This window comes from Halichoeres trimaculatus, unplaced genomic scaffold (assembly GCF_033239565.1).
Source record: "Halichoeres trimaculatus isolate MK-OKI-2021-1 unplaced genomic scaffold, fHalTri1.1 fHalTri1_scaffold_2, whole genome shotgun sequence".
Taxonomy (NCBI): Eukaryota; Metazoa; Chordata; class Actinopteri; order Labriformes; family Labridae; genus Halichoeres; species Halichoeres trimaculatus.
This window is the reverse complement of record NW_027437180.1, coordinates 11,754,991-11,769,159: the sequence shown is the minus strand read 5'-3', so window position 1 is coordinate 11,769,159 and position 14,169 is coordinate 11,754,991.

The window sequence follows — 14,169 nt, the reverse complement described above, 5'->3', positions numbered from 1 at the left end:
CCTCAGACTTGATTCAGGATGCATTTTTCTCACCTGGGATGGCACGGGCTTCCACGGGGTACACATATTTCATGCAATTTCATTCAAACTGAAAATTTCAATTTTGGCTCCAAATTTCAGGTCCGGCCCTTACGTTCTGAGCTCAGTGTGGTAAAACCCGAAACAGAGGTTTTAGCCCTCAGACTTGATTCAGGATGCATTTTTCTCACCTGGGATGGCACGGGCTTCCACGGAGGACACATATTTCATGCAATTTCAGCCAAACTGAAAATTTCAATTTTGGCTCCAAATTTCAGGTCCGGCCCTTACGTTCTGAGCTTAGTGTGGTAAAACCCGAAACAGAGGTTTTAGCCCTCAGACTTGATTCAGGATGCAATTTTCTCACCTGGGATGGTACAGGCTTCCACGGGGGACACATATTTCATGCAATTTCAGCCAAACTGAAAATTTCAATTTTGGCTCCAAATTTCAGGTCCGGCCCTTACGTTTTGAGCTCAGTGTGGTAAAACCCGAAACAGAGGTTTTAGCCCTCAGACTTGATTCAGGATGCATTTTTCTCACCTGGGATGGCCGGGCTTCCACGGGGTACACATATTTCATGCAATTTCAGCCAAACTGAAAATTTCAATTTTGGCTCCAAATTTCAGGTCCGGCCCTTACGTTTTGAGCTCAGTGTGGTAAAACCCGAAACAGAGATTTTAGCCCTCAGACTTGATTCAGGATGCATTTTTCTCACCTGGGATGGCACGGGCTTCCACGGGGGACACATATTTCATGCAATTTCAGCCAAACTGAAAATTTCAATTTTGGCTCCAAATTTCAGGTCCGGCCCTTACGTTCTGAGCTCAGTGTGGTAAAACCCGAAACAGAGGTTTTAGCCCTCAGACTTGATTCAGGATGCATTTTTCTCACCTGGGATGGCACGGGCTTCCACGGGGGACACATATTTCATGCAATTTCATCCAAACTGAAAATTTCAATTTTGGCTCCAAATTTCAGGTCCGGCCCTTACGTTCTGAGCTCAATGTGGTAAAACCTGAAACAGAGGTTTTAGCCCTCAGACTTGATTCAGGATGCATTTTTCTCACCTGGGATGGCACGGGCTTCCGCGGGGGACACATATTTCATGCAATTTCAGCCAATCTGAAAATTTCAATTTTGGCTCCAAATTTCAGGTCTGGCCCTTACGTTCTGAGCTCAGTGTGGTAAAACCCGAAACAGAGGTTTTAGCCCTCAGACTTGATTCAGGATGCATTTTTCTCACCTGGGATGGCACGGGCTTCCACGGGGGACACATATTTCATGCAATTTCCGCCAAACTGAAATTTTCAATTTTGGCTCCAAATTTCAGGTCCGGCCCTTACGTTCTGAGCTCAATGTGGTAAAACCTGAAACAGAGGTTTTAGCCCTCAGACTTGATTCAGGATGCATTTTTCTCACCTGGGATGGCACGGGCTTCCACGGGTGACACATATTTCATGCAATTTCAGCCAATCTGAAAATTTCAATTTTGGCTCCAAATTTCAGGTCCGGCCCTTACGTTCTGAGCTCAGTGTGGTAAAACCCGAAACAGAGGTTTTAGCCCTCAGACTTGATTCAGGATGCATTTTTCTCACCTGGGATGGCACAGGCTTCCACGGGGGACACATATTTCATGCAATTTCAGCCAAACTGAAAATTTCAATTTTGGCTCCAAATTTCAGGTCCGGCCCTTACATTCTGAGCTCAGTGTGGTAAAACCCGAAACAGAGGTTTTAGCCCTCAGACTTGATTCAGGATGCATTTTTCTCACCTGGGATGGCACGGGCTTCCACAGAGGACATAAATTTCATGCAATTTCAGCCAAACTGAAAATTTCAATTTTGGCTCCAAATTTCAGGTCCGGCCCTTACGTTCTGAGCTCAGTGTGGTAAAACCCGGAACAGAGGTTTTAGCCCTCAGACTTGATTCAGGATGCATTTTTCTCACCTGGGATGGCACGGGCTTCCACGGGGGACACATATTTCATGCAATTTCAGCCAAACTGAAATTTTCAATTTTGGCTCCATATTTCAGGTCCGGCCCTTACGTTCTGAGCTCAGTGTGGTAAAACCCGAAACAGAGGTTTTAGCCCTCAGACTTGATTCAGGATGCATTTTTCTCACCTGGGATGGCACGGGCTTCCACGGGGGACACATATTTCATGCAATTTTAGCCAAACTGAAATTTTCAATTTTGGCTCCAAATTTCAGGTCCGGCCCTTACGTTCTGAGCTCAATGTGGTAAAACCTGAAACAGAGGTTTTAGCCCTCAGACTTGATTCAGGATGCCTTTTTCTCACCTGGGATGGCACGGGCTTCCACGGGGGACACATATTTCATGCAATTTCAGCCAAACTGAAAATTTCAATTTTGGCTCCAAATTTCAGGTCCGGCCCTTACGTTCTGAGCTCAATGTGGTAAAACCCGAAACAGAGGTTTTAGCCATCAGACTTGATTCAGGATGCATTTTTCTCACCTGGGATGGCACGGGCTTCCACGGGGTACACATATTTCATGCAATTTCATTCAAACTGAAAATTTCAATTTTGGCTCCAAATTTCAGGTCCGGCCCTTACGTTCTGAGCTCAGTGTGGTAAAACCCGAAACAGAGGTTTTAGCCCTCAGACTTGATTCAGGATGCATTTTTCTCACCTGGGATGGCACGGGCTTCCACGGAGGACACATATTTCATGCAATTTCAGCCAAACTGAAAATTTCAATTTTGGCTCCAAATTTCAGGTCCGGCCCTTACGTTCTGAGCTCAGTGTGGTAAAACCCCTAACAGAGGTTTTAGCCCTCAGACTTGATTCAGGATGCATTTTTCTCACCTGGGATGGTACAGGCTTCCACGGGGGACACATATTTCATGCAATTTCAGCCAAACTGAAAATTTCAATTTTGGCTCCAAATTTCAGGTCCGGCCCTTACGTTCTGAGCTCAGTGTGGTAAAACCCGAAACAGAGGTTTTAGCCCTCAGACTTGATTCAGGATGCAATTTTCTCACCTGGGATGGCACGGGCTTCCACGGGGGACACATATTTCATGCAATTTCAGCCAAACTGAAAATTTCAATTTTGGCTCCAAATTTCAGGTCCGGCCCTTACGTTCTGAGCTCAGTGTGGTAAAACCCGAAACAGAGGTTTTAGCCCTCAGACTTGATTCAGGATGCATTTTTCTCACCTGGGATGGTACAGGCTTCCACGGGGGACACATATTTCATGCAATTTCATCCAAACTGAAAATTTCAATTTTGGCTCCAAATTTCAGGTCCGGCCCTTACGTTCTGAGCTCAGTGTGGTAAAACCCGAAACAGAGGTTTTAGCCCTCAGACTTGATTCAGGATGCATTTTTCTCACCTGGATGGCACGGGCTTCCACGGGGTACACATATTTCATGCAATTTCAGCCAAACTGAAAATTTCAATTTTGGCTCCAAATTTCAGGTCCGGCCCTTACGTTCTGAGCTCAATGTGGTAAAACCCGGAACAGAGGTTTTAGCCCTCAGACTTGATTCAGGATGCATTTTTCTCACCTGGGATGGCACGGGCTTCCACGGGGGACACATATTTCATGCAATTTCAGCCAATCTGAAAATTTCAATTTTGGCTCCAAATTTCAGGTCCGGCCCTTACGTTCTGAGCTCAGTGTGGTAAAACCCGAAACAGAGGTTTTAGCCCTCAGACTTGAATCAGGATGCATTTTTCTCACCTGGGATGGTACAGGCTTCCACGGGGGACACATATTTCATGCAATTTCAGCCCAACTGAAATTTTCAATTTTGGCTCCAAATTTCAGGTCCGGCCCTTACGTTCTGAGCTCAATGTGGTAAAACCTGAAACAGAGGTTTTAGCCCTCAGACTTGATTCAGGATGCATTTTTCTCACCTGGGATGGCACGGGCTTCCACGGGGGACACATATTTCATGCAATTTCAGCCAATCTGAAATTTTCAATTTTGGCTCCAAATTTCAGGTCCGGCCCTTACGTTCTGAGCTCAATGTGGTAAAACCCGAAACAGAGGTTTTAGCCCTCAGACTTGATTCAGGAAGCATTTTTCTCACCTGGGATGGCACGGGCTTCCACGGAGGACACATATTTCATGCAATTTCAGCCAAACTGAAAATTTCAATTTTGGCTCCAAATTTCAGGTCCGGCCCTTACGTTCTGAGCTCAGTGTGGTAAAACCCGAAACAGAGGTTTTAGCCCTCAGACTTGATTCAGGATGCATTTTTCTCACCTGGGATGGCACGGGCTTCCACGGGGGACACATATTTCATGCAATTTCAGCCAAACTGAAAATTTCAATTTTGGCTCCATATTTCAGGTCCGGCCCTTACGTTCTGAGCTCAGTGTGGTAAAACCCGAAACAGAGGTTTTAGCCCTCAGACTTGATTCAGGATGCATTTTTCTCACCTGGGATGGTACAGGCTTCCACGGGGGACACATATTTCATGCAATTTCATCCAAACTGAAAATTTCAATTTTGGCTCCAAATTTCAGGTCCGGCCCTTACGTTCTGAGCTCAATGTGGTAAAACCCGAAACAGAGGTTTTAGCCCTCAGACTTGATTCAGGATGCATTTTTCTCACCTGGGATGGCACGGGCTTCCACGGGGGACACATATTTCATGCAATTTCAGCCAATCTGAAAATTTCAATTTTGGCTCCAAATTTCAGGTCCGGCCCTTACGTTCTGAGCTCAATGTGGTAAAACCTGAAACAGAGGTTTTAGCCCTCAGACTTGATTCAGGATGCATTTTTCTCACCTGGGATGGCACGGGCTTCCACGGGGGACACATATTTCATGCAATTTCAGCCAAACTGAAAATTTCAATTTTGGCTCCAAATTTCAGGTCCGGCCCTTACGTTCTGAGCTCAGTGTGGTAAAACCCGACACAGAGGTTTTAGCCCTCAGACTTGATTCAGGATGCATTTTTCTCATCTGGGATGGCACGTGCTTCTACGGGGGACACATATTTCATGCAATTTCAGCCAAACTGAAAATTTCAATTTTGGCTCCAAATTTCAGGTCCGGCCCTTACGTTCTGAGCTCAGTGTGGTAAAACCCGAAACAGAGGTTTTAGCCCTCAGACTTGATTCAGGATGCATTTTTCTCACCTGGGATGGCACGGGCTTCCACGGGGGACACATATTTCATGCAATTTCAGCCAATCTGAAAATTTCAATTTTGGCTCCAAATTTCAGGTCCGGCCCTTACATTCTGAGCTCAGTGTGGTAAAACCCGAAACAGAGGTTTTAGCCCTCAGACTTGATTCAGGATGCATTTTTCTCACCTGGGATGGCACGGGCTTCCACGGGGGACACATATTTCATGCAATTTCATTCAAACTGAAAATTTCAATTTTGGCTCCATATTTCAGGTCCGGCCCTTACGTTCTGAGCTCAGTGTGGTAAAACCCGAAACAGAGGTTTTAGCCCTCAGACTTGATTCAGGATGCATTTTTCTCACCTGGGATGGCACGGGCTTCCACGGGGGACACATAATTCATGCAATTTCAGCCAATCTGAAAATTTCAATTTTGGCTCCAAATTTCAGGTCCGGCCCTTACGTTTTGAGCTCAGTGTGGTAAAACCCGAAACAGAGGTTTTAGCCCTCAGACTTGATTCAGGATGCATTTTTCTCACCTGGGATGGCACGGGCTTCCACGGGGGACACATATTTCATGCAATTTCAGCCAAACTGAAAATTTCAATTTTGGCTCCAAATTTCAGGTCCGGCCCTTACGTTCTGAGCTCAATGTGGTAAAACCCGAAACAGAGGTTTTAGCCCTCAGACTTATTTCAGGATGCATTTTTCTCACCTGGGATGGCACGGGCTTCCACGGGGGACACATATTTCATGCAATTTCATCCAAACTGAAAATTTCAATTTTGGCTCCAAATTTCAGGTCCGGCCCTTACGTTCTGAGCTCAGTGTGGTAAAACCCGAAACAGAGGTTTTAGCCCTCAGACTTATTTCAGGATGCATTTTTCTCACCTGGGATGGCACGGGCTTCCACGGGGGACACATATTTCATGCAATTTCAGCCAAACTGAAATTTTAAATTTTGGCTCCATATTTCAGGTCCGGCCCTTACGTTCTGAGCTCAGTGTGGTAAAACCCGAAACAGAGGTTTTAGCCCTCAGACTTGATTCAGGATGCATTTTTCTCACCTGGGATGGCACGGGCTTCCACGGGGGACACATATTTCATGCAATTTCAGCCAAACTGAAAATTTCAATTTTGGCTCCATATTTCAGGTCCGGCCCTTACGTTCTGAGCTCAGTGTGGTAAAACCCGAAACAGAGGTTTTAGCCCTCAGACTTGATTCAGGATGCATTTTTCTCACCTGGGATGGTACAGGCTTCCACGGGGGACACATATTTCATGCAATTTCATCCAAACTGAAAATTTCAATTTTGGCTCCAAATTTCAGGTCCGGCCCTTACGTTCTGAGCTCAATGTGGTAAAACCCGAAACAGAGGTTTTAGCCCTCAGACTTGATTCAGGATGCATTTTTCTCACCTGGGATGGCACGGGCTTCCACGGGGTACACATATTTCATGCAATTTCATTCAAACTGAAAATTTCAATTTTGGCTCCAAATTTCAGGTCCGGCCCTTACGTTCTGAGCTCAGTGTGGTAAAACCCGAAACAGAGGTTTTAGCCCTCAGACTTGATTCAGGATGCATTTTTCTCACCTGGGTTGGCACGGGCTTCCACGGAGGACACATATTTCATGCAATTTCAGCCAAACTGAAAATTTCAATTTTGGCTCCAAATTTCAGGTCCGGCCCTTACGTTCTGAGCTTAGTGTGGTAAAACCCGAAACAGAGGTTTTAGCCCTCAGACTTGATTCAGGATGCAATTTTCTCACCTGGGATGGCACGGGCTTCCACGGGGGACACATATTTCATGCAATTTCAGCCAAACTGAAAATTTCAATTTTGGCTCCAAATTTCAGGTCCGGCCCTTACGTTCTGAGCTCAGTGTGGTAAAACCCGAAACAGAGGTTTTAGCCCTCAGACTTGATTCAGGATGCATTTTTCTCACCTGGGATGGTACAGGCTTCCACGGGGGACACATATTTCATGCAATTTCAGCCAAACTGAAAATTTCAATTTTGGCTCCAAATTTCAGGTCCGGCCCTTACGTTTTGAGCTCAGTGTGGTAAAACCCGAAACAGAGGTTTTAGCCCTCAGACTTGATTCAGGATGCATTTTTCTCACCTGGGATGGCACGGGCTTCCACGGGGTACACATATTTTATGCAATTTCAGCCAAACTGAAAATTTCAATTTTGGCTCCAAATTTCAGGTCCAACCCTTACGTTTTGAGCTCAGTGTGGTAAAACCCGAAACAGAGATTTTAGCCCTCAGACTTGATTCAGGATGCATTTTTCTCACATGGGATGGCACGGTCTTCCACGGGGGACACATATTCCTGCAATTTCAGCCAAACTGAAAATTTCAATTTTGGCTCCAAATTTCAGGTCCGGCCCTTACGTTCTGAGCTCAGTGTGGTAAAACCCGAAACAGAGGTTTTAGCCCTCAGACTTGATTCAGGATGCATTTTTCTCACCTGGGATGGCACGGGCTTCCACGGGGGACACATATTTCATGCAATTTCATCCAAACTGAAAATTTCAATTTTGGCTCCAAATTTCAGGTCCGGCCCTTACGTTCTGAGCTCAGTGTGGTAAAACCCGAAACAGAGGTTTTAGCCCTCAGACTTGATTCAGGATGCATTTTTCTCACCTGGGATGGCACGGGCTTCCACGGGGGACACATATTTCATGCAATTTCATTCAAACTGAAAATTTCAATTTTGGCTCCAAATTTCAGGTCCGGCCCTTACGTTCTGAGCTCAGTGTGGTAAAACCCGAAACAGAGGTTTTAGCCCTCAGACTTGATTCAGGATGCATTTTTCTCACCTGGGATGGCACGGGCTTCCACGGAGGACACATATTTCATGCAATTTCAGCCAAACTGAAAATTTCAATTTTGGCTCCAAATTTCAGGTCCGGCCCTTACGTTCTGAGCTTAGTGTGGTAAAACCCGAAACAGAGGTTTTAGCCCTCAGACTTGATTCAGGATGCAATTTTCTCACCTGGGATGGCACGGGCTTCCACGGGGGACACATATTTCATGCAATTTCAGCCAAACTGAAAATTTCAATTTTGGCTCCAAATTTCAGGTCCGGCCCTTACGTTCTGAGCTCAGTGTGGTTAAACCCGAAACAGAGGTTTTAGCCCTCAGACTTGATTCAGGATGCATTTTTCTCACCTGGGATGGTACAGGCTTCCACGGGGGACACATATTTCATGCAATTTCAGCCAAACTGAAAATTTCAATTTTGGCTCCAAATTTCAGGTCCGGCCCTTACGTTCTGAGCTCAATGTGGTAAAACCCGAAACAGAGGTTTTAGCCCTCAGACTTGATTCAGGATGCATTTTTCTCACCTGGGATGGCACGGGCTTCCACGGGGGACACATATTTCATGCAATTTCAGCCAAACTGAAAATTTCAATTTTGGCTCCAAATTTCAGGTCCGGCCCTTACGTTCTGAGCTCAATGTGGTAAAACCTGAAACAGAGGTTTTAGCCCTCAGACTTGATTCAGGATGCATTTTTCTCACCTGGGATGGCACGGGCTTCCACGGGGGACACATATTTCATGCAATTTCAGCCAATCTGAAAATTTCAATTTTGGCTCCAAATTTCAGGTCAGGCCCTTACGTTTTGAGCTCAGTGTGGTAAAACCCGAAACAGAGGTTTTAGCCCTCAGACTTGATTCAGGATGCATTTTTCTCACCTGGGATGGCACGGGCTTCCACGGGGGACACATATTTCATGCAATTTCAGCCAAACTGAAAATTTCAATTTTGGCTCCAAATTTCAGGTCTGGCCCTTACGTTCTGAGCTCAGTGTGGTAAAACCCAGAACAGAGGTTTTAGCCCTCAGACTTGATTCAGGATTCCTTTTTCTCACCTGGGATGGCACGGGCTTCCACGGGGGACACATATTTCATGCAATTTCAGCCAAACTGAAAATTTCAATTTTGGCTCCAAATTTCAGGTCCGGCCCTTACGTTCTGAGCTCAGTGTGGTAAAACCCGAAACAGAGGTTTAAGCCCTCAGACTTGATTCAGGATGCATTTTTCTCACCTGGGATGGCACGGGCTTCCACGGGGGACACATATTTCATGCAATTTCAGCCAAACTGAAAATTTCAATTTTGGCTCCAAATTTCAGGTCTGGCCCTTACGTTCTGAGCTCAGTGTGGTAAAACCCAGAACAGAGGTTTTAGCCCTCAGACTTGATTCAGGATTCCTTTTTCTCACCTGGGATGGCACGGGCTTCCACGGGGGACACATATTTCATGCAATTTCAGCCAAACTGAAAATTTCTATTTTGGCTCCAAATTTCAGGTCCGGCCCTTACGTTCTGAGCTCAGTGTGGTAAAACCCGAAACAGAGGTTTTAGCCCTCAGACTTGATTCAGGATGCATTTTTCTCACCTGGGATGGCACGGGCTTCCACGGAGGACACATATTTCATGCAATTTCAGCCAAACTGAAAATTTCAATTTTGGCTCCAAATTTCAGGTCCGGCCCTTACGTTCTGAGCTCAGTGTGGTAAAACCCGAAACAGAGGTTTTAGCCCTCAGACTTGATTCAGGATGCATTTTTCTCACCTGGGATGGCACGGGCTTCCACGGGGGACACATATTTCAGGCAATTTCATCCAAACTGAAAATTTCAATTTTGGCTCCAAATTTCAGGCCCGGCCCTTACGTTCTGAGCTCAATGTGGTAAAACCCGAAACAGAGGTTTTAGCCCTCAGACTTGATTCAGGATGCATTTTTCTCACCTGGGATGGCACGGGCTTCCACGGGGGACACATATTTCAGGCAATTTCATCCAAACTGAAAATTTCAATTTTGGCTCCAAATTTCAGGTCCGGCCCTTACGTTTTGAGCTCAGTGTGGTAAAACCCGAAACAGAGGTTTTAGCCCTCAGACTTGATTCAGGATGCATTTTTCTCACCTGGGATGGCACGGGCTTCCGCGGGGGACACATATTTCATGCAATTTCAGCCAAACTGAAAATTTCAATTTTGGCTCCAAATTTCAGGTCCGGCCCTTACGTTCTGAGCTCAGTGTGGTAAAACCCAGAACAGAGGTTTTAGCCCTCAGACTTGATTCAGGATGCCTTTTTCTCACCTGGGATGGCACGGGCTTCCACGGGGGACACATATTTCATGCAATTTCAGCCAAACTGAAAATTTCAATTTTGGCTCCAAATTTCAGGTCCGGCCCTTACGTTCTGAGCTCAGTGTGGTAAAACCCGAAACAGAGGTTTAAGCCCTCAGACTTGATTCAGGATGCATTTTTCTCACCTGGGATGGCACGGGCTTCCACGGAGGACACATATTTCATGCAATTTCAGCCAAACTTAAAATTTCAATTTTGGCTCCAAATTTCAGGTCCGGCCCTTACGTTCTGAGCTCAGTGTGGTAAAACCCGAAACAGAGGTTTTAGCCCTCAGACTTGATTCAGGATGCATTTTTCTCACCTGGGATGGTACAGGCTTCCACGGGGGACACATATTTCATGCAATTTCAGCCAAACTGAAATTTTCAATTTTGGCTCCAAATTTCAGGTACGGCCCTTACGTTCTGAGCTCAATGTGGTAAAACCTGAAACAGAGGTTTTAGCCCTCAGACTTGATTCAGGATGCATTTTTCTCACCTGGGATGGCACGGGCTTCCACGGGGGACACATATTTCATGCAATTTCAGCCAATCTGAAAATTTCAATTTTGGCTCCAAATTTCAGGTCCGGCCCTTACGTTCTGAGCTCAATGTGGTAAAACCCGAAACAGAGGTTTTAGCCCTCAGACTTGATTCAGGATGCATTTTTCTCACCTGGGATGGCACGGGCTTCCACGGAGGACACATATTTCATGCAATTTCAGCCAAACTGAAAATTTCAATTTTGGCTCCAAATTTCAGGTCCGGCCCTTACGTTCTGAGCTCAGTGTGGTAAAACCCGAAACAGAGGTTTTAGCCCTCAGACTTGATTCAGGATGCATTTTTCTCACCTGGGATGGCACGGGCTTCCACGGGGGACACATATTTCATGCAATTTCCGCCAAACTGAAAATTTCAATTTTGGCTCCATATTTCAGGTCCGGCCCTTACGTTCTGAGCTCAGTGTGGTAAAACCCGAAACAGAGGTTTTAGCCCTCAGACTTGATTCAGGATGCATTTTTCTCACCTGGGATGGTACAGGCTTCCACGGGGGACACATATTTCATGCAATTTCATCCAAACTGAAAATTTCAATTTTGGCTCCAAATTTCAGGTCCGGCCCTTACGTTCTGAGCTCAGTGTGGTAAAACCCGAAACAGAGGTTTTAGCCCTCAGACTTGATTCAGGATGCATTTTTCTCACCTGGGATGGCACGGGCTTCCACGGGGGACACATATTTCATGCAATTTCAGCCAATCTGAAAATTTCAATTTTGGCTCCAAATTTCAGGTCCGGCCCTTACGTTCTGAGCTCAATGTGGTAAAACCTGAAACAGAGGTTTTAGCCCTCAGACTTGATTCAGGATGCATTTTTCTCACCTGGGATGGCACGGGCTTCCACGGGGGACACATATTTCATGCAATTTCAGCCAAACTGAAAATTTCAATTTTGGCTCCAAATTTCAGGTCCGGCCCTTACGTTCTGAGCTCAGTGTGGTAAAACCCGACACAGAGGTTTTAGCCCTCAGACTTGATTCAGGATGCATTTTTCTCACCTGGGATGGCACGGGCTTCCACGGGGGACACATATTTCATGCAATTTCATCCAAACTGAAAATTTCAATTTTGGCTCCAAATTTCAGGTCCGGCCCTTACGTTCTGAGCTCAATGTGGTAAAACCCGAAACAGAGGTTTTAGCCCTCAGACTTGATTCAGGATGCATTTTTCTCACCTGGGATGGCACGGGCTTCCACGGGGTACACATATTTCATGCAATTTCATTCAAACTGAAAATTTCAATTTTGGCTCCAAATTTCAGGTCCGGCCCTTACGTTCTGAGCTCAGTGTGGTAAAACCCGAAACAGAGGTTTTAGCCCTCAGACTTGATTCAGGATGCATTTTTCTCACCTGGGATGGCACGGGCTTCCACGGAGGACACATATTTCATGCAATTTCAGCCAAACTGAAAATTTCAATTTTGGCTCCATATTTCAGGTCCGGCCCTTACGTTCTGAGCTTAGTGTGGTAAAACCCGAAACAGAGGTTTTAGCCCTCAGACTTGATTCAGGATGCAATTTTCTCACCTGGGATGGCACGGGCTTCCACGGGGGACACATATTTCATGCAATTTCAGCCAAACTGAAAATTCAATTTTGGCTCCAAATTTCAGGTCCGGCCCTTACGTTCTGAGCTCAGTGTGGTAAAACCCGAAACAGAGGTTTTAGCCCTCAGACTTGATTCAGGATGCATTTTTCTCACCTGGGATGGTACAGGCTTCCACAAGGGACACATATTTCATGCAATTTCAGCCAAACTGAAAATTTCAATTTTGGCTCCAAATTTCAGGTCCGGCCCTTACGTTTTGAGCTCAGTGTGGTAAAACCCGAAACAGAGGTTTTAGCCCTCAGACTTGATTCAGGATGCATTTTTCTCACCTGGGATGGCACGGGCTTCCACGGAGGACACATATTTCATGCAATTTCAGCCAAACTGAAAATTTCAATTTTGGCTCCAAATTTCAGGTCCGGCCCTTACGTTCTGAGCTCAATGTGGTAAAACCCGGAACAGAGGTTTTAGCCCTCAGACTTGATTCAGGATGCATTTTTCTCACCTGGGATGGCACGGGCTTCCACGGGGGACACATATTCCTGCAATTTCAGCCAAACTGAAAATTTCAATTTTGGCTCCAAATTTCAGGTCCGGCCCTTACGTTTTGAGCTCAGTGTGGTAAAACCCGAAACAGAGGTTTTAGCCCTCAGACTTGATTCAGGATGCATTTTTCTCACCTGGGATGGCACGGGCTTCCACGGGGGACACATATTTCATGCAATTTCATCCAAACTGAAAATTTCAATTTTGGCTCCAAATTTCAGGTCCGGCCCTTACGTTTTGAGCTCAGTGTGGTAAAACCCGAAACAGAGGTTTTAGCCCTCAGACTTGATTCAGGATGCATTTTTCTCACCTGGGATGGCACGGGCTTCCACGGAGGACACATATTTCATGCAATTTCATCCAAACTGAAAATTTCAATTTTGGCTCCATATTTCAGGTCCGGCCCTTACGTTCTGAGCTCAGTGTGGTAAAACCCGAAACAGAGGTTTTAGCCCTCAGACTTGATTCAGGATGCATTTTTCTCACCTGGGATGGCACGGGCTTCCACGGGGGACACATATTTCATGCAATTTCATCCAAACTGAAAATTTCAATTTTGGCTCCAAATTTCAGGTCCGGCCCTTACGTTCTGAGCTCAGTGTGGTAAAACCCGAAACAGAGGTTTTAGCCCTCAGACTTGATTCAGGATGCATTTTTCTCACCTGGGATGGCACGGGCTTCCACGGGGGACACATATTTCATGCAATTTCAGCCAAACTGAAATTTTCAATTTTGGCTCCAAATTTCAGGTCCGGCCCTTACGTTCTGAGCTCAATGTGGTAAAACCTGAAACAGAGGTTTTAGCCCTCAGACTTGATTCAGGATGCATTTTTCTCACCTGGGATGGCACGGGCTTCCACGGGGGACACATATTTCATGCAATTTCATCCAAACTGAAAATTTCAATTTTGGCTCCAAATTTCAGGTCCGGCCCTTACGTTCTGAGCTCAATGTGGTAAAACCCGAAACAGAGGTTTTAGCCCTCAGACTTGATTCAGGATGCATTTTTCTCACCTGGGATGGCACGGGCTTCCACGGGGTACACATATTTCATGCAATTTCATTCAAACTGAAAATTTCAATTTTGGCTCCAAATTTCAGGTCCGGCCCTTACGTTCTGAGCTCAGTGTGGTAAAACCCGAAACAGAGGTTTTAGCCCTCAGACTTGATTCAGGATGCATTTTTCTCACCTGGGATGGTACAGGCTTCCACGGGGGACACATATTTCATGCAATTTCATTCAAACTGAAA